The sequence below is a fragment of the Hyla sarda genome, chromosome 2 (assembly GCF_029499605.1).
Source record: "Hyla sarda isolate aHylSar1 chromosome 2, aHylSar1.hap1, whole genome shotgun sequence".
Taxonomy (NCBI): domain Eukaryota; kingdom Metazoa; phylum Chordata; class Amphibia; order Anura; family Hylidae; genus Hyla; species Hyla sarda.
In genome coordinates this window covers 292,164,854-292,186,729 of record NC_079190.1, presented here as the reverse complement: position 1 = coordinate 292,186,729, position 21,876 = coordinate 292,164,854, and positions in this window count along the sequence as shown.

Genomic DNA, 21,876 nt, shown 5'->3' with positions numbered 1-21,876 from the left:
GCAAGAAGGAGGGTTTGACACAATGCTCCCTTCGGCTGAGGTGGTGGAGCCTTGGCTGGATGACGGAGGGAGCGGATGGCCACTGGGTGATGCGGCAGGCTGGACCACTACATCGGAGCCACGGTTATCCCAGGCTGCTTTATGGTGACGAATCATGTGTTGACGCAGGGCCGTGGTGCTGAGATTGGGACCCTGGCCACGCTTCACTTTCTGCCGACAGATTTTGCATGTGACTACGCTAAGGTCCTCCGGATTCTTTATGAAGAACAACCACACCGCAGAGTAGCTGATTTTCCCACCCGCAGTCCGCACTATTTCACTGCTATTGGCGCCGTCTCCAGGAACTCCTGTTCCACTACCTCCCTGAATGGTAGCTTGCCGCGAAGCAGGTGGTCTCCCCCTGGCGCGTTTGGCTCCTGAATTTTCCCTACTGCCACCACCACTCTGATTGCCAACCATGCTACCACCTTGCTGCCTCATAGACAAAGAGCAAATCTCTTCTCCTGATGATGATGAAGCCCCGGTTTCTGCACCCGGCTCCCAATTGCGATCGGCTTCATCATCATCAAAAGATGTGTGCACGTCACTGATGTCCTCCTCGTGTTCCACAACAGTGTTTGCCTCAGGACCCTGAACAATTGAAACACCGCTTCCCACGTCACTCTCCGCATCACTACTTGCCCGCCTTGCGGAGCAAGCGACGCATGTCTTCTCACATTCTTGGCTGCCCATTAGCTGCTGACTGTCCTCTATTACATCGTCCTCACTAAATAGTGGAGCTGAACCCAAAGCATGAGATACCTCTTTGGGAGAGGGAACAGCATAGGACAAAGGCAATGGGATTACGGGGACTGCTCCCGGGCCATGCCAACTGAGGGTTGTGTCTGAGGAACCCACCGACTCTTGACTGGGGTTGGCAGATGTCGCTTGTGATGATGGGGATGAGTGTGCAAAGCAATTGACGAGGAGAGATGGGTCGACGACACGACCGCTGGGTGATAACGGGAGCTCAGGACTCCTGCTGCCACTCACCCCAAGTCTGCTGCCAACTCTGCCTGACGTATGTAGGCCTCTGCCCCTTCTCTGTGCACGTCCTGGCACTTCCCTGCCTGACATACTTGCGTTGCGTTTATGAGGGAATAGAACAGCAGCATGCGACTACTTACGTCTGTCCTTTCAAAGTATATAGGCCCTAGACAGAATAACAGTTACTAAATAGTACAGTCCTTTGTTGTATGTATGCCCTTTGCAATGATGAGCGCACTGGAATGCGTATTTCTACGCAGAAAAAAAACACTTTTAAAAAAAAAATACACCAGCAGGTGGGGAATAGCACTGAATTTAGCACAGAGACATAATAACAGGCAGTAAATAGTACACTACTTGGTTCTATGTATGCCCTTTGCAATGATGAGCGCACTGTTAAGCATATTTGTACGCAGGGAAAACTTTTTTTTTCTTTAATACACCGGCAGGTGTATAACGTGTGGTATAGCACTGAATTTAGCACAGACACAGAAAAAAGGTGGTATATGGTATGCTATTTGCTTGTATGTAGGCCCTTTGCAATGATAAGGCCACTGAAAAAGCATATTTGTACGCAGGAAAAATGTTTTTATTTTATTTCATACACCGGCAGGTGTATAACGTGTGGTATAACACTTAATTTAGCACAGAGACAGAAAAAAAGGTAGTATATGGTACGCTTTTTGCTTGTATGTAGGCCCTTTGCAATGATAAGGCCACTGAAAAAGCGTATTTTGCACTCTGGAAAAACTTTTTTTTTTCTTTAATACGCCGACAGGTGTATAACGTGTGGTATAACACTGAATTTAGCACAGAGACAGAAAAAAGGTAGTATATGGTACGTTACTTGCTTGTATTTAGGCCCTTTGCAATGATAAGGCCACTGTTAAGCGTATTTGTACTCAGGAAAAACTTTTTTTTTCTTTAATACACCGGCAAGTGTATAACGTGTGGTATAACACTTAATTTAGCACAGAGACAGAAAAAAGTAGTATATGGTACACTATTTGCTTGTATGTAGGCCCTTTGCAATGATAAGGCCACTGAAAAAGCGTATTTGTACTCTGGAAAAACGTTTTTTTTTCTTTAATACACCGGCAGGTGTATAACATATGGTATAACACTGAATTTAGCACAGAGACAGAAAAAAAGGTGGTATATGGTACGCTACTTGCTTGCATTTAGGCCCTTTGCAATGATAAGGCCACTGTTAAGCGTATTTGTACTCAGGAAAACCTTTTTTTTCTTTAATACACCGGCAGGTGTATAACGTGTGGCATAACACTGAATTTAGCAGAGAGACAGAAAAAAAGGTAGTATATGGCACGCTATTTGCTTGCATGTAGGCCCTTTGCAATGATAAGGCCACTGAAAATGCGTATTTGTACTCTGTAAAAACTTTTTTTTCCCTTTAATACACCGGCAGGTGTATAACGTGTGGTATAACATTGAATTTAGCACAGAGACAGAGTAACAGGTGAAAAATGGTAAAAAGGCACTAAAGTCCACACTAATATGACTTATTTCTGAACAGCAGCAGGACCCAACTGGGCAGCACCACATTATTTATTTTTTTTACAGAGATTAAACCCTAAATTGCACTCTGTCACACAATTGTGAGAATCAGATTTGTGGAGCAACAGAAAAAACTCAATTGGGCTGAAAAAAGAGGAGATTAGATGCTCCATACAGGTAAAACAGCTGTGAGATCTATGACGCAGGTGACTGCTATGCAGCCCCTCTATGCCTGCTATATGGAGTAAGGAGAATACGAGGTTTTGCTAGAATCGTTCTCGGTCAGAACTGCAGCAACACTGTGCCCTGTGTCTTTCCCTAATGCTGATGTCACCGCTGCATATATGCTGTATAACGCCGTTGTATGCGATCAGCACACAGACGTGCAATCACTTCCTTTCCCTATCTCGTGCATAAGATAAATGACCAGAGGGAAGATGGCCGCCGATTATATAAGGCTGTTACATCACAGGGGTCAGTGAACACTGATAGGCTGCATCTCACATGTGATTCAGGGTCAGCCCGCCTACCTTCATTCCCGCCGCTGTTTCCCGCCCTCCCATAATCCCCTGCCCCATGTACTCACATGTGGATCCGCCATCTTAGGTCTCCAATAGCCTGGAATGCTGTAAAATGGAGTTCAACGAAGCAATTTGCGCGATAGAATCGCGGCGATATTCGTATTCGTTGCGAATCGAATTTTTCATGAAATTAGTAACGAATTTGGGTTTGTCAACTTCGATTCGCTCATCTCTATTCATCACCAACAGGAGCAATTTGGAAATGAAGCAAATGCCAGAATCGTCTCCAAAAAGGATTCTGCTATTGGATTGGTTCAACGCCAGTGCAGAGCTTACGCAGGATTTGCACCAGACAGGTATCAGTGCATCTGCACACACAGGGGGGTAAAGGCTTTTTGAGTTTCACCTGGTGTCAAGAAAGGCAGTAAAGGAGCCACTTCTCCCTTAAAAAACCATCAAGGACAGACTGACATTCTGACAAAGTATGACATTCTGACAGGAATATGAAATTACAGCACTGTAATTTCATATTTCCTGGGCAGACCTGTGATTGGTCCAGACCTCCTGGCCAATCAAAGCTGCCAGGGGGAAATAGGAAGTTATAGTGCTGTAATTTAATTTTCCCCTCTGGGAAGCCAGGGATCTGAGCACAAGCCACCCGCTTCCCTGTCACCCGACCACGCCACACTACTACAACTCCGAGAATGCCCTTACAGTAAGGACATACTGGGAGTTGTAGTCCTGTGGTGGGAGCAGGTGACAACCTTGTCACCTGCCTCTGCTGCATGACTACAACTCCCAGCATGCCCTTGCATTAAGGGAATGTTGGCAGTTGTAGCCATGCCGCGGAGGCAGGTGGCAAGCACATCTCCTGCCTGCCGTGTCACACAACTGCAACTTCCAGCATGCCCTTACTGTAGGGGCATGCTGGGAGTTGTATTCATGATGTGGGGGCAGGTGACAAGCTTGTCACCTGCCCGCACATCTCCCATCCGTGCTGCACGACTCCAACTCCCGGCATGTCCTTACTGCAAGGGCATGCTGGGAGTTGTAGTTGTGCAGTGCAGGTGGCAGGAGATGTGTGAGCAGATGACAAGCTTCTCTGGCTTGCTTGTCACCCGCCTGCACATCTCCCACCAACCCGCTGTCGCATGACTACACCTCCAAGCATGCCCTGGGAGTTGTAGTTGTGCGGTGTAGGCTGGAGATGTGCGAGTGGGTGACAATAAATGTACTAACCTATTTTCCGTGTTTTTTTCTTCTTATTTCAGATCCGTATATCCTGTGGACTACTTCGGATTCAGTGGACGATGTGGATGACCAGTGTTTTTTGTTTTGTTTAATGTTAATAAAATGATTAACGAGGGCTTGTGGGGAAGTATTTTTTGGAATAAAAGTTTTATTAAACGTGTTTTTTTTTTAAAATGTTTTATTTACTTTGCAGGCTTAGTAGTGGAAGCTGTCTTATAGACGGAATCCATTACTAAGCCAGGGCTAACCCCCAATTATTACCCCAGTACCCACTAGCACATGGAAGCCGGTACCAAGAGGACCGAAGCGTCAAAAATGCCATTCCTGGGCCTCAGCAGTAACAGGCTGGTGTTATTTTGGCTGGGAAGGGCCAGTAACAATGGTCCTCGCCCACCCTGGTAATGTCAGGCTGTTGCTGTTTGGTTGGTATCTGGCTGACAATAAAATTAGGGGGAACCCTATGAGTTTTTTTTTTTTTATTTAATTATTTATGAAAAAAACGTGTGTGGTTACCCATATTTTTATTCTCAGCCAGATACCAACCAAGCAGCAACAGCATGATGTTACCAGGGTGGGCGAGGATCATTGTAACTGGCCCTCCTCAGCCTAAATAATGCCAGCCTGTTATTGCCTAGGCACCATATTTGGTACAGGCTCTCCAGCACTCCTGTGGTGGTGAGTACTGGGGTAATAATTGAGGGATAGCATTAGCTGTATTTGGGACTAACGCTAAGCCCCAGCTTAGTAATGTACTCTATCTATAAAGACGGCTTCCACTACTAAGCCTGTAAAGTAAATTTAAAAAAAAAACAACACGTTTATAAAACTTTTATTTAAGAAAACACTCCTCCACAAGCCCTTGTTATCATTTTTTTTTAATATTAAACCAAAAAACGCTGGTCATCGTGCTCCACAGAATCCGAAGTAGACCACAGGATACATGGATCTGAAATGAGAAGTAAAAAAAAATAACAAAAAACGGGTTAGTACATTTAGGGGGAAAAAAGTGGTAAAAAAATATGTGTGTATATATATGTGTGTGTATTGCACTTTTATTTCACAGCTGCAACTTGAGGTGGGGTTACAAATTGGTGTTATGATGTCATTTCTTGGTTTTTGCTTGTGTGCTAAAAAAAAATGGTATTCAAAAGTGATTTTTTTTTATGTGAGCCAAATTTATCAACCCCCTGTGATAGTATGATAAATATGTAGCACATAATCAAAACCAAAAGCAAGAAAAAAATGCCTACAGAACTCACTTACCAAAGCAAACAATGACAAATGTCCCCCATTGAGTCTATAGTATTGAGTTGATTCACTTATGAAATGCTCATAACTATACTTTAGTATACCATGGAAACATCTGACTAAAAACACTAAAGCGGTTTACTTTGAGAAAACCAAAATATGTGTCTGAAAAAAGTCTGAAAACTTTTGTCGACTGAGTGGCTGTAGTGGTCAGTACATAAATATAGGTGACATGTCATACTTCTAACAGGTAAGGTCAGTTCTTTTAGATGTAAGCTTTCATTTACATGAGCCCAACAAAGTAGTCCAAATCAAAGCACTAAATGTAAAATTGCTGAAACATTTGTCAAATGGCTGTACTGGATATTCCAGTTTCTCAATACATACTTAAAAAAAATTTAGTGAATAGAGCAAGGTGTGTCCATTTTGAGGTTTGGTAAATGCAGCTGCGGACAACTTACGCACTTGAGTACATTCTCAGCTATCTTTAGACCTCAATGAGGTAGGGAGTAGTTAAAGGGTTACTCCGATGGATTTTTTTTAAAATCAACTAGTGCAAGACAGTTAAATAGATTTGTAAATGACTTCTATTTAAAAATCTTAATCCTTTCAGTACTTATCAGCTGTTGCATGCTCCAGACAGTTCCTGATACGGACAGAGGTGTCTATGGTCAGACAGAAAAGAACTCCAAAAAGAAATACAACTTCCTCTGTAGTATACAACAGCTGATAAGTACTGGAAGGATTAAGATTTTTAAATAGAAGTAATTTACAAATCTCAATGATATGGGGAAGGCTCACTACTTACTGTACATTGATCCCCTAAGCACACCAAACAAACACCCACACCCAGTGGTGTACCAAGGGGTTTGGTGGTGCCGTACATTTTATGGTAAAATAAGTGATGTAATTACAAAGTACAATTTGTGTCGCAAAAAACAAGCCCTCATATGGGTCTGTGGATGGAAATATAAGAGAGTTATGATTTTTAGAAGGCGAGGAAGAAAAAACGAAAATGCAAAAATAAAATTGGTCTGGTCCTTTAGGCCAAAATTGGCCTGGTCCTTAAGGTGTTAAAAGATAAACCCTTAATAAATAAATAAATTCTTTAAGTTATTTTAAATCAATTTATCAATAAATTCTTAATTAATAAACCCTTAAATGCCCTAAAATAATTTATTTATTTATTTATTAAGGGTTTATCATTTAAGCAGCAAATAATAGGTCCTTCTTATTTTTGTTTTATTAACTAGTGTTTTATTAATTAGTGTATCATTTACATTTTTATTACTAGTGTATCACAAGGGCCCTGTGACTATGCTATACAGTATCATTTATCATTTATTCTATTTATGAAGTCCCAAGTCTTTTAGCTTATATTAGCGTGCTACTTGTATGGACATTCAAGCTATAAATACTAACTGATTTGCACCATAATGTTATTAATTAAGTGGGCACTGCCAGATACAAAAACTTTTGCTATGTTGTAAAGCATGCAAAACCAATAGGTTTTGCAATTGATTTCATTAGAAAATTCAGTCTTTTATTTGTACCATTGAAAAAGGGGACAAGGCTCCCCGAAACGCATCTGGTTTAAAGACTTTACCTGCACAAGTATTGGGACAACTTGGAATCCGCCACTGCCCCAGAAGAGCCATTTACAAGCAGCTTAACCCCTTAGGGACTCAGCCTATTTTCACCTTAAGGACTCAGCAAATTTTCGTTTTTGCATTTTCGCTTTTTCCTCCTTCCTTTCTAAAAATTATAACTCTTTCAATTTTGCACCTACAGACACATATAAGGGCTGTTTTTTGGCATCACCAATTGTGCTTTGCAATGACATCACTTATTTTAGAATATAAGCTGTGGCGAAACACCAAAAAAAATTATTTTTGGGGTGAAATAAAAAAAAAGGCCATTTTGTAACTTTTGGGGGCTCACGTTTCTACGAAGTGCAATATTTGGTACAAATGACAGCATATCTTAGTTCTGTAGGTCCATATGGTTACAAGGATACCCACATTTATATAGGTTTTATTTTATTTTAATACTTAAAAAAATTATCAACTACATGCACCAAAATTAGTATGTTTAAAATTGGCATCTTATGACCCCTATAACTTTTTTATTTTTCTGTGTACGGTGCGGTATGAGGGCTAATTTTTTGCGCCGTCATCTGTAGTTTTTATCGGTACCATTTTTGTTTTGATAGGACTTTTTGATCGCTTTTTATTAATATAAAATTGCATGTTGTAGGGGGCTACAACATGCAATCTTCTGATTGCATACACTGTTCAGTGCTCTGTCATTGCAAAGCACTAATCAGTGAAACTGGCGATCTGCTGCTCAGTAGATCACCGATCAGACAACAGAGAGGCAGGTGAGGTCCCTCCCGTCGTCCGGTGAGCTGATCGGGACATCGCGATTTCGTCGCGATAGTCCCGATCAGCTCCGCTGAGCTGCCGGGATTATTTTACTTTCAATTTAGATGCCACAAGCAACTTTGATCTCGGCGTCTAAAGGGTTAATGCCAGGCATCGGCCCGATTGGCAGTGCCTGGCATTAGTCGTGGGTCCTGGCTGCCCGTTGCAACCGGGACCCACCAGGTTTAACCCGTTCTCTGCTGGTGAGAACGGTTTAAACCCGATAAACTGGACCAGTGCGTACAGGTATAGATCCTTAAGGATCGGGGATGCAGGGCGTATGCATACGCCCTGCGTCCCCAAGAGGTTAAACCTATTGCCGGCAAGTGATCAACAGCACCGGACCTCCACTGCTCCACAGGGCCGGATGATCTGCAATGCCACCACGCTTTTTGATTGACTCCGCAAAACTTATTAACTGTTCCGGTAAGAGGCACATTGTGTCGCCGCATCCTCCTCTTGTACAGTGTCCCCATGCCGCCGGGGTATAGAGGTCTATGCCCATGGCTGGACTGGCCTACCGAGATACCTGGAAAATTCCCGGTAGGCTACTCATCCTGGGGCCGGCAGTGGCCGGCCTGTGCTCAGTCACCGACCTGACCCATTCTTATAGATTGGAGCGCGGTCGGGCCGCCCATACACACTAGCATACAAGGGCTTGATACTAGTATCAGGACCTTGTATGCAGCCAGAGCCGCCATTAGGGGGGTACAGCCAGTACTCCAGTAAGGGGCTTGGGCCCCCGCTGCACCCCCCTGCAGCTGCCGCAGCACAGAAGCATAGGACTGCTGTATACACAGCAGTCTCCTGCTTCCATGGCCGGTCCAGGACACATTGAACTATAAGCACGTCTTACAGATGCGCCTATAGTTCAATGCGGGGCTCGGGCTCGGCTGATTGACAAAGTGAAGAGCCATTGGCTCTTTGCCCTGTCAATCACTCTTGTCGGCCGCCCACATTGTGCAGGCGCCGACAAGAGGCCCGGGCTTCCGTCCTCTGCACTCCGGCAAATGAATGACGTTATCATCATGTGCCAGATCACAGACTGGTGAAGAAGACAGAGAAGAAGAGGCCATGGACCGCGCGGGAGCCAGGTAAATATGTTTTTTTTCTTCTATTCCTTCCTAAGGGGGCTACTTATAACGACCTAAGGGGGGTTCTGCTGGCTATTACTACCTAAAGGGGGCACTGCTTGCTATCACTACCTAAAGGGGGCACTGCTGGCTATCACTACCTAAAGGGGGCTGCTGCTGGCTATCACTACCTAAAGGGGGCTGCTGCTGGCTGTCACTACCTAAAGGGGCCTGCTATGGGCTATCACTACCTAAAGGGGGCTGCTGCTTGCTATCACTACCTAAAGGGGGCTGCTGCTAACACCTAAAGGGGAGGATAATACTGTATATGGGGACTGCAACTATATACAGGGGGATCTACATACAGGGAGTAACCTCTACTTATAGGGGGCTGCTACTGCATACAGGGTGTAACTAATCTACAGGGGGAAGCTATCTACACGGGGACTTACCTACAGGTGGTACCTCCCTACTCCGGGCACCTGTGTCATGAGGGAAACTACGTGAAGGGACCTGTCTACTTTCTGGAGTGACCTAACTACCTAATGGGTGGGGGACGGACCTACCTACTCTTCCCCAAAACACTTATCTAGCCACTCTAATATTACTGTATGGAACGTTATAGGTGCAGGAAAAGTGTGGAGCCTAAAATGTTTGTCTGTCAGGTTCTGTGGAGACGAGTTGTGAAAGGAAGAAGTCGTCATGATGGTCTGGGCCGGTGGGAGAAGAAAACGGAAAGTGAATGCCTCCAATCGGAGAAGACGTCACCTGTAACTGTAAATAATCCCTTATATGGTCTGCAGAGCCTGTGTAGAGCTAATATCTACCACTATATGGTCACTGTATGGGGGGAATATTTCCTCCTTGTATACTGGTAATATTGGTCTAAGTATACAGCATTTGGTCAGTAACAGTATGATGGTAATATGTATAGTGGTAATATTCCTCCTTGTATACTGGTATTATTAATAATATTGGTTTTAGTATACAGGATTTGGTTAGTGACAGTATGATGGTAATATGTATGATGATAATATTTCCTCCGTCTTTCTCCAGTGAACTAAAGGGCTCTTGTTTTTCTTGTCCTGTGGTTTACCTTTTTTTTATTGATACTTGGGAAAATAGCGGTTAGGCCCTTTGGGGGGGGGGGGGAGTCAAGTGGAGGGGCCCATGCCTTAAGCTGTGTAGGGGTCCCCAAAATTTCTGATGGCAGCCCTGCCGGCGGATGCCACAGTGCCGCAATGCTGTGGGGCTGGTATGAAATTATTTCCAGGGCTGCTTTTTATCCCCAGTCCGTCCCTGTCTATGCCTAAGCGCTGATACGCGCTGTCTTTCCATCTACCCTGCGCAGACAGGGCTCAGTGGGCTCATAACAGTGAGTCTCCAGCGCTGCAAAAAAAAAAAAACTTAACATGGATTTATAAACCAATACAGGATTAACTCTAACATCATTGTCTACACCATTTGAACTTTGGGACATTACTTACCTCTTTATAACCCTGGTTAAGCAATTGTCAGACTGTAACTTTGTGCGCACAAGAGCGCAGTATCTACTTGTCCCATATACTAAGTACATTAAGTGTAACCCCCTTGTGATTTAGTGTAATTTATATATAAAATCTCTGAGTATTTATCTATTTATGAACTATATTTCTATACTGTGAGTGGTTTGAAGCAAGGGCCCTGCTGAAGACCTCACCTCACAGAGTTTTAAAAAATAATGTAATTTTATCACCAATAAATGTGATTTTATGCTAGACTCAATCTCTTTCCTTCTTTTATCTTCTGAACTTCCTTTTGTCTCTCTTTTTCCTTAGCCTAGTAGGACTGCTCCGTTGTCTATATATTCTTTATAGTCTATTTCTGGCACACTTGGTATGTGTAATGCAGTATCCTCAGCTTAGGTTTTTTTCTGTTTTATGTAGAGCTCCCAAAGATATATTTTTTCTTTTATTAGAAAATGTTCAGTATTTCATACTGAAAAAGCCAGTCAAACAACTGCCCCCCCCCCCCCCCCCCCCCCCTTCGGGAGGAATACAGACTAGTGAGCTAAATTAATAAAAAAAAAAAAATAAAGGTGCTAGACACTTAAAAATTAGATGTACATGGTCAGGATTAGGTACTGAGTGATATATTAAAAAAATGTTTTTTGTCTGATCTGACGGGTACACTTTAAGGAATTACACTAATACTAATTTTGAGACTACTATTTTCAATATTCTGTTTATGGATATTTGTTGAACTTGATCTCCATTAACCTTTGAGTGCCAAAACCTTGTTAACATTTTTTTTTCGCTGGAGTACCCCTTTCAGCAGTAATTTCTTACTTTCGTTGAACAATTAGTTCTTGGATATGAACATACAATGGTTTGGGGGCTCCAGAACCAATTACCTGTTTCCCATAGAGTAATGGACTCAACATCCAATGGTTTCAACATCCAATGGTCCTCCCAGAACCAATTAATATTGTATGTTGAGGGACCACTGTTGTCAGAACCCATAGGGTTAAACAGTTCTGACAGCTTTCTCTGTTTTGTTATGGTTTGGGCTACACCCAGCTGTTTGGACTGGTCAGCTGACCTTGATGTGAGCACCTGGTCTGGGACTATATAAGCTGGCAGTCTACTGGCAATCCTTTCCTGCTAAAGAGCTCTGTGTACTCCTAGCTAGTATTTATATTGTATCTGTTATATCTGGCATTTTGACCCTTTGGCTCCATTCCCTGGCTCTTGTCCTGGCTTTGGGATTTGTCTTATCTGTAACCTCTTGGTATCAACATCAATGGTAACGTTCTGCAAATCATCTAATGTGGTCTATATAATTATGTATGCAAAATGCCCAACCACTCTATATGTGGGTGAAACAGGACAACCACTGCACAAAAGGGGTATTTCCGTACTTGGCAAAAATTGTGTTACATATTTTGGGGATCTTTTTCTTCTTTTTCCTCTTGTGAAAATGAAAAGTATGGGGCAGCACTGGCATTTTAGTGTGAAAATATTATTTTTTTTACACTAACATGCTGGTGTAGCCCCCAACTTTTCCTTTTCATAAGGGGTAAAAGAAGAAAAAGCCCCCAAAATTGGTAATACAATTTCTCCCAAATACAGAAATACCCATATGTGGACACAAAGCGATCTATGGGCGCATAACATGGCTCAGAAGTGAGAGCACGCCATGTACATTTGAGGCCTAAATTGGTGATTTGCACAGGGGTAGCTGATTGCAGCAGTTCTGACATGAATGCAATAAAAAAAAAGCATCCACATGTGGCACTAAACTGTTGCCTTGAAATACAACAGGGCTCCAGTGTGAGAGAGTGCCATGCGCATTTGAGGCCTAAATTCGGGATTTACATAGGGGTGGACCCTATTTGCCTCCTTTACCAAAAATACACTACAGCAGTGTATCCCAAACATGGTGCCTCCAGCTGTTGCAAACTACCAGCATGCCGGGACAGTCAATGGCTGTCTATTTTTGCAACAGCTGGAGGTTCAGGAAAGAGTGCCGTATGATCCATTAAAAACTTTTTTTTTTGGGGGGGGGGGGGAGTGTAAGGGTGTGTGTATGTGTGGTGTTTTACTCTTTATTTTCTGTAGGTGTAGTATAGTGTAGTGTAGTGTAGTGTTTTTAGGGTACATGAACATGGGCGAGTTTCCCTCTGGGATTTGAGCAGAAGTGGAAAATTTGCCTCAGCTTAAACTTGAAAGCACGAAACTCCCTGTATGCCTGACTGTTTTATTTTTTTATTTTTGGTGGGGGGACACAAACCTCCAGCCGTTGCAAAACCACAACTCCCAGTATGCACTTACAGACCGTACATTCTGGGAGTTGTAGTTTTGCTACAGTTGGGGGCACACTGGTAGGCAGTAGCAGCCTCCTATAAGTAGGGGTTACTCCCTGTAGGTAGGTCCCATTTTAGATAGTAGCCCCCCTTTATATTGTTGAAGTCCCCTGTATATATTTGCAGCCCCCCCTGTATATAGTAGTAGCATCCTCCACATATAGTAGTAGCAGCTCCTCTTTAGGCAGTAGTAGCAGCTGCCCCCTGTTGGTCATAGTTGCAGCAGCCCCTTTTAGGCAGTAGTAGCAGCAGTATCAATCATAAACACACAAATCATATGCATACATACATACACATACATTATACATACACCCATCTATCATACATACACACATCGTACATACACATACATCCTATATTCATCATACATACATCATACACACTTACCACATCATTCCTACATACATATGCACATCATACCTACGTATATATGCACATCATACATACACACATCTATCATACACACATACATCATGCTCACATACCACATCACACCTACACACATACACACAGCAAACATACACACATATATCATACATAATACATGCGCACATCAAACATATGCACATCATACATACATGATTAATACATACACACATCATGCCTAGATATATACACACACATATGTACACACACATCATACATACATACATACATCCACACTTCATGCATACACATATCATACATACATCGTTCATACATATGCACATCATGCCTAGATACATACACACACATGTACACACATGTTACATTCACACATACAGACATACATACATACATACTTCATACATAAACACATCATACATGCATACACGCACATCATACATTCACACAACTTCTCTCCAGCCTCCATTTCTTCCCCCCAGTGAGGTATAGCCACTTGACATCTGCGACACCTCAGGGCCTAGGAGCAGTAGGATGAGGACCGGTGGGGAAGGAGGGGGCATTGTCTGTCAGTGGAGTGCAAGCAGCGCTCCTCCAGTATGATGAGGACCAGGGGAGGAGGGGTGTCTGTCAGTAGAGCACAAGCAGCGCTCCTCCAGTATGATAAGGACAGGGGGGGTGTCTGTCAGTTGAGGGCAAGCAGTGAGGGGGGGGGGGGGTTGGATGCTGTCAGTGGAGCGCTGCATGCCGTGCTCCCCCAGTATTCCAGTATGGTGAGGACAGGGGGGGTTGATTGGGAGGGGGATGGCTGCTTGCCACCGCAACCAGCTAGCTGTGCCACCATTGAGAGGCCGCTCTAGGCAGCTGACCATTTTGCCTATAGGCAGAGGTGGCTATGGTCGGGCCCAATATGTCCCACTGTGTGCAATCCCAGTAACTGGGAAAAGGACTGTATTGGAGGGCAGGAGCAGGATACCAGAGGAATTACTATTATTATTTTTATTTTATTTTTTTATTTCAGCAGCATAGTGGTCAATAGGCCCTTTGCATCCCATTTGCCAAAACAGAAATTGACGTGCAGAGATGTCAAAATGCAAGACACTTTAAAAAACAGAAGTATAGCAGTGTTAGGATACCAAGTGACTGTTGGTTCAAATATAAAAGAGAGCTTTAAAAAGAGAAAAAATTACATAATATATAAAAAAAACACAATTGGTATTGTAGCCTCAGGAAATGTCAAAACTAATAAACTATATTGTTATGTATCCCACATGATAAACCCTATAAAAGAAAAAAAAAGATACCCAATGTGAGAATTGCTAGTTTTTTAGAATAAAAGTAGTAGGCTAAAATGGTACAAAAAAAAAAAAACTACATCTCACCCTGCAAAGCAGTCCCTTAAACAAATCCATAGACAGAGAAATTAAACAGGTATGGGCGTCCGAATATAAGGTTAGAAAGGATTCTACAAGGTTTTTATTTGTTTAAATAGTAAAATATAACAAAAATTAGTAAATTATAACAAAAACAATATAAATGTGGTATTGCATAGAACCAGACAGAGATAGCAGAAGCAAACTATGTATTGCTAAATGTATCCAAGAGATCATCTTACAATCAGCAGATGGCTAGATCCATAGATATTACCACTGATTCTCACATGGTGATGGGGTAATGAATCTCAAAAGAAAGCACAGTTCAGAATATATCACAATGCTGAAAAACCTTTTACCTTGTAGCACTCACCACCTAATGCGTGCACATTTTCCTTTATTCACAGCGCTGGTAAAAATCCATTGCAAACAGACTCGTGAAACAGCTGTCATACCTTTCGGCAAAACATGCCAGCATCCTAATCTTTTTGTCTGCAATGGACTTTTATCTGTACTGTGAATAAAGGAAAATTTGCATGCATTGGGCGGTGAATGCCACTATTTTTTTCAGCATTGTGAAATAAATTTGGTATCACTGTGATCATTCTGACCAGTATTCTTACCATAGAGTTGTGTCGTTTTTTCCATTTCACCCCACAAATATATTTGTTGGGTTTCTTAGTACAATATATGGTAAAATAAAATGGTGCCATTAAAGAGAATCTGTCAGCTGTGTTTTCTGCAGACACTGTTGGATAGCTTTTATGGAATAGAGCAAACTGTATAAAAGCAAATCTTTATATTTCTCCCCCAAGTGTCAATGAGGCGGTGTCAAATTGCTTAAGTGCCACAGCCGGGCATGTCTCCTTACTCGCCTTGTACCTCCCGACCCCTCCTTGATTGAAGGAAAATGAGGAGACATTTTATGTTGTGACACTTGAGCAGCTCTGCTCCACCTCTTTGACACTTCATTGAGAAATAAAAAGGTAATTGTATAAGTTTGGCAACTAATATCAGCCCTAGAAAAGGTACAGATTGCTTTTATACTAACAGCTCTCCAACAGTGTCTGCAGCCTTAGCAGAAAACACAGCTGACAGATTATCTTTAAACACTACAACTTGTACTACAAAAACAAGCCCTGGTTTATAGATATGTCAATGGGGGAAAAGCAAGTTATGGTTCTTGGAAAGTAGGGATGGAAAACTTAAAATGCCATGTGCAAAAATGGCTGACAGAAAGGGATTAAAGTGATATTTTCATTTCACGAATCCAATCTAAATGTGTAGTGCAGGTTAAAATACATATTTTTGCAAATAGATGTAATTATCAAAGTTTTATCCTTCCAAAAATATTGTCTTTTTCCAACCCCTCTTGTAGACAGCTTATTGCCTAGGGTGCTACCACCGCTACACCATACAAGCGGTGGTCTCTGCACATAGCAGAAGATTGCTGTCATTGCAGGACTTCACTTCTCTTGTCTGGCTACCTTATGTCTGTGTATAGTACACATATATATGACGTCTCTAGGGCTAATGAACTCTCCATGGAGTTGCCACTACTGATGTATAGTAATGCTCATATAACACATGCATGGGTGGCCCATGGACCAAAAAAAGTAAAGGCCCCCTGCGATGCTCTGCTGCTGATAACACTTCGCCCTATTTTATCTAAATCAGCCCTACGCACAAAATAAACTAAATTTTATATATAAGAAACACTTTAAGGTAGGTGAAATCATTTTTCATGACCAATAACACCAGTATACAAGGAATAAATATATGCCACCACACAATAACTGGATAGTACTGCCATACTGTACTGAGTAAAACCACTATACACAGACCAGTATACTATACAGGATCTGTATACAATATAAGTGATTATATACAGGTCCATATGGTGGTAGATACCAGCTGTACAGAGATCTGTATACAATATGTCATTATCTACAGGACCATATGGCGGTAGATATCAGCTGTACACAGTATGTGTATACCATATAAGTGATTACAGGTACAGCAAGGGACTCACAATTACGTCTTTTCTGATTGGTGCATCCTCTTTCCTTTTCTTCTCCATCCGGATCAGACTGCCATGGCGATCTCTTACCATCTTCAGGACAAACATGTTAGACATTTTTCCAGTGCCCCTCCCCCCCTCTACACAATTTTTCCATCTATAAGCCCAGAAACTGTAATAATGCCCTCCTTGGTGTCCTGTACAGTAAAAGGGCAGGTAGGTAGGTAGCCAGGTAAATAGTTGACCAGGAAGTTCAGGAAGACTAGGTAGATCAGGAAGCCAGATATGTAGGTAGGTGACTATCCAGGAAGGGAGGTAGATTGCTCGCTAGGTAGTTAGGCAGCCATGTCTGAAGGCCAGGTATGTACATAATTAGGTAGCCAGGTATGTAGGTAGGTAGCAAGATATGTAGGTAGGTAGTTAGGCAGCCAGGTATGTAGGTAGGTAGTTAGGCATCCTGGTACAAAGTTAGGTAGCCAGGGAGTTAGTCAAGTAGATAGCCAGCACCCCTCCACCCAGTGGCGGATCCACAGTCTAGTCTCAGGAGGGGCACTATGAAAACCCCAATGTAGTTAGTAGGTAGCCCTCCTTTTAGTCTGGTAGTTTGTCCCCATATTAGCTAGGCAGGAACATAGTAGTCCCTCACATTAGGTGTAGGCAGCAGAGTTCCCTCACAGAAGTTGTAGGAAGCAGAGTTCCCCCACTGTAAGTGTAGGAAGCAGAGTTCCCCGACAGTAGGTGCAGGCAGCAGGGTCCCCCCACTGCAGGTGTAGGATGCAGGGTCCCCTCACAGTAGGTGTAGGCAGCAGGGTTCCCCGATGAGTGCCGATGAGTGTTGTCATCAGTGTCTGCGCTGCGTGGGGCTGGAGGTCACATCTCCTCTGTGTATGTCGCAGATACGACTCACACAGAGGGGACGCCTTCTCCTGTATATGCATGTATTGCACATACAGGAGAAGGCAGCGCTGACTGCTGGAGATCTGGGACAAGTGTCCCGGAGCCTTAGGAGCGGCGGCAGCAATGGGCCCTGTATCCGTCCAAGCCCTTGGACAATGTCTGATCGGACCGGCTGGTCAGTCCGCCCCTGAACACATGGTAATTTGTTCACATATTAGCATCAGGAGTGTGCACAGAACAGTGTAGGACTGCGCACATCTCAGGGCTGAACCTGGAAGATGAAGCTTTCCATGGGACAGAGAAGGTACAGGGGCAGTTGGAAATACCACTTTAACCTGGGTCCAGTAGAAGACTAAACTATAATACATTGATTATTATTATTATTTTGGAGATGAGGCACACATACAGTACCATCATATTCTGGCTAGTGAGGCCTAGATAGAAAACGATTGTGGGGCCCTGGCATAGATAGGTCCCAATGATATGGCAGCAATACCTTCTTGGTCCTGAGAAGTCCACAAACCATGTGATACATTTACAGCTGTGGAAACAGGGTGTGATGAGGGCAGATGTTGTTACCCTAGGGGCAGATAGAATTAACCCCTTGTCTTTGTGACGCCAGGGCGTGGTTTATCCTTGATACCACCCAAATGTATACCACTGAATCCTAGGCTAGACACAGGGGGGCAATAATGACACTGACGCAATTTACGGTCAACGGTAGCTTTACTGAGGGTAGACAGATGGTAAAGTCTATAAAGTTCAGCCAGGACCCACAGAGGTGACCAGTGACTCAGAGACCTTAAGGGCTTGCTGGGACTTGTAGTAGGACTGGACAATTGAATGAAGGCCACGCTGACTTGACAGTTGCTGACAGGGACTGACTTGACTTGACTGATGACTGACAAAGCTATGACTGTAGCTTACTTGCAATTACTTACTGGACTTGAGGCCTCCAATGACTCTGGACACACACTAGGACTCGACTTGACCTCAGCAAAGACTCAGGAACTAAGAGAGCAAGCTAGCTCTACCCAGCGCTTATATGAGGGAGACTAGCAGGGAGCCCATACGTCACCCCTGGGATCACCTGGTCAATGATACCTCCTGGGTAACAATCACATGGTACATTTCTTAAAGTAACAATACATTATATATCACAATACACAGCAAAACATATGTACAGGTGGGAAACAAGTACAAGGAGGCCCAGGGGACGCAGAAGGGAGGTTGCCTGACAGGGCAGCAAGGGTACGGGGCAACAAAGGCACTCCCCTTGAGCCACCAATGATAATTTCAGTCTGGAGGAGATAATAGTGGTAATTATCATTTTTCTGTAAGTACGCATTTATATTGATGCAGAATGCCGACTGCCTCCAGCAGTGAGCAGTGGGAACAACTCACATGCTAAACTTAGGGGCTCAGATTTATCAAACTGTGTAAGAGCAAAAATGTTCCCACAGCTGCCAATCACAGCTCAGAAAACATGCTCTGGTAAAGTGAAAGCGGAGCTGTGATTGGTTGCTATGGGGAACTCACTCCACATTTTCTCTCACACAGTTTGATAAATCTGGGTAGGGTGTTTTCGGGAACCTGTTTATTTCTTGTGAAGTGACAAAGCACTTTCTGTCACAACTCTGGTGTAAAACAAACACAACAAGAACATGGTCTAAAATGTCAGGAAGTGCTCGATCCCAAATGCTGATGTGCATTTCTAGGGAATAGCAAGTCCTGCACTTGTGGTCCGTTGCTATGGGCAATCCCCAGCAAAAAATGCATACAATGGAGGATGTCCTTCATATAAGGATATATTGGCTAATGTCTCAATTTTACATCAGTTTTGAGGGTTAGCCAATGCCATTGTTACATCCACCACACCAGTGCATTTATGTTTTGTTGTGTTTCCACAACTCTGGTGTAATTTGAGGCACAATTGCAATTAAAATATTACAAATATTAACATATGTAATTTTCAACTCTCATATGCATCCAACTTCCATCATATACTTTTGGGTGTTGTGTGCATTGCATTATTTTTGTGTCTTGTAAAAAAAAGTGAATGGATCCCAGCAAAGTGAATGAAGAGAAAGATTGCCTTACACCTTTTTTGATATCTTTCTGATTTTAACATATAATATACAGATAAAACATATACCTCAAATACAGCCAGGTAAAAAGCACCATTAACTGTAAGGTTAATACCTTACAGCAAGGGTTTCATGGGGTAGAATACAGCAAGCAAACATGTCCACTTATCTAATTATTTTCTCAAGTTTGCATAATATCTCTGTTAAATACTGCAGTTTTGTATTTCTGATAATTGCAAACAACCCGCAATGTCAATGGTATCATGATAGAGAGATGCAGCGCAATTGTGCAACAAAGCTCAGCTACTTCCTATATCATGATCAAAAGAGAGACAAGTGCAGAAAATGGAGCGTAGCTATAGAGGTAGCAGAGGTAGCAGTCGCACTGGGGCCCAGGTGTCTAAGGGGGCCCCAAAACACATCTGCCCCATAAGAGACCAGTATTTTAACTGGCATATGGGGCCCTGTTGCAGATTTTGCATCGGGGTCCAGATACTGATTGTAGAACTAATCCTATTCATTAGAATGGGACAGTTCACATACATCTCAAGTTGAATACTGAACAGAGGAACACTCTGCATGGGCGCCAGACAGGGGAATGCGTCTTGCTGCGATCACCTGTCCAGCATGCACAAACAATAAAACCCAGATCCTAAACAACTGATGCAATTTTGTCATTCGTTGTGGCATCAGTTGCGGTGAGTTTAGGTTTGGTTCACTGAGCCGGACACCAGACATATTTGAACCCAGCCTAACCATGCCTGCATGTTTTTATATGTATTTGGATGTGGGCATTTGTGTACTTTTGAATATGCCATATAAAAATCAGTGTTAAGGCTTAGTTTTCTTTTTTTTCTGGTTTGATGTATGCAAAACTGCGGTGTGTAACGAAGCCCTTTTATGAGACTTTTAAAGGAGTTTCCTATCGCAGATCATTATTGCCTGATGGTGGAAGTCTGATCACTAGGGCACCTACTAACTCTATGTGTCAGGGGTCCACTTGACATTTTTCACTTGCATGAATTGGAAGGGAGGTGACAGAAACAGTTCTCTGAGGCGTGTCCCTTGCATTGACTTCAATGTGCACTGCATTGCACATGCTTAGCAAAAGTGTCAAAGACATTTATGAAGGTCACGGTCTTGGACAACCACCAGTCACACCCTTTCTTGTAGACTCCTATGGGGAGATTTATTAAAACTTGTGTAGGAGAATAGTGACACAGTTGCCCATAGCAACCAATCAGATTGATTCATTCATTTTTAAAAAAGACCTCTGAAAAATGAAAGAAGCAATCTGATTGGTTGCTATGGAAAACTGCATCATACTTCCCTTACACAGGTTTTGATAAATCTCCCCCCTGTACTTTAATTGTATTAGGGAAGGTTGTAGCAGGAAACGTATTGGGGATGGGTAGCAACATTATTTGAATTGTAAGTGGGTGGTTGCATGTTTGTCCCGAGAGTTTGCAACATTAAACACTGTAGTAAAACTTGCTGTTAACATCAAGGAGTCAAAAGTGAGCCATTGCTTGTTACTCTGTGCCTCATGTCGCAGAGCCAGGGCGCAGGGAAGTGTCCAGGAGGCAGTTTCCTCAGCTTATAGGTAACTAATCACAACAACAGGTAGGGAAAGTACATTCACAGGCATCTTTTTGGGTTTGTGAACTCCATACATGTAAAGGAGCATCAAGTGCCCAGGGGAAAGAGGCTGATGGCCTTAAATTGGTACCCCAAAAGATATATATTTAAATTAACTGCTGTTAGAAAGTTATAGAGATTTGCAAATTGCTTCTTTTTAATAAAGTCAAGCCTTCCAGTACTTGTCAGATGCTGCATACCCTTGAGGGAGTCTTGTAGTTCTTTCTGGGGTGTCCCAGCACCAAAGCTGTCCTGTGGGCTGTGGATCTCCTCGGGCATGCCTGCTGCTTCTGTGATGGGCCCCCTGTTCTATCGTTTACTGTGTTTAGGCACTTTGCTGTATTGACTGTATTATGTTATCTATGTACTGTCCCCTTAAGATGAGGGATGCAGAGTAACCAGGTGACCCTGTTACCCAATGGGAACCCCCAAATTGTCCTGTATATAGTTTAGGGGGGGGGAGGAGTTGCCCCAGACTAGTTTTAGTTGCTGCCGTGAGCAGAGCTCCATGTTAGCTACAGTGTGGAAAGGAGGTGAAACAAGTGTGAGGTGATTCCAAGGAAGCCTGAAGAAAAT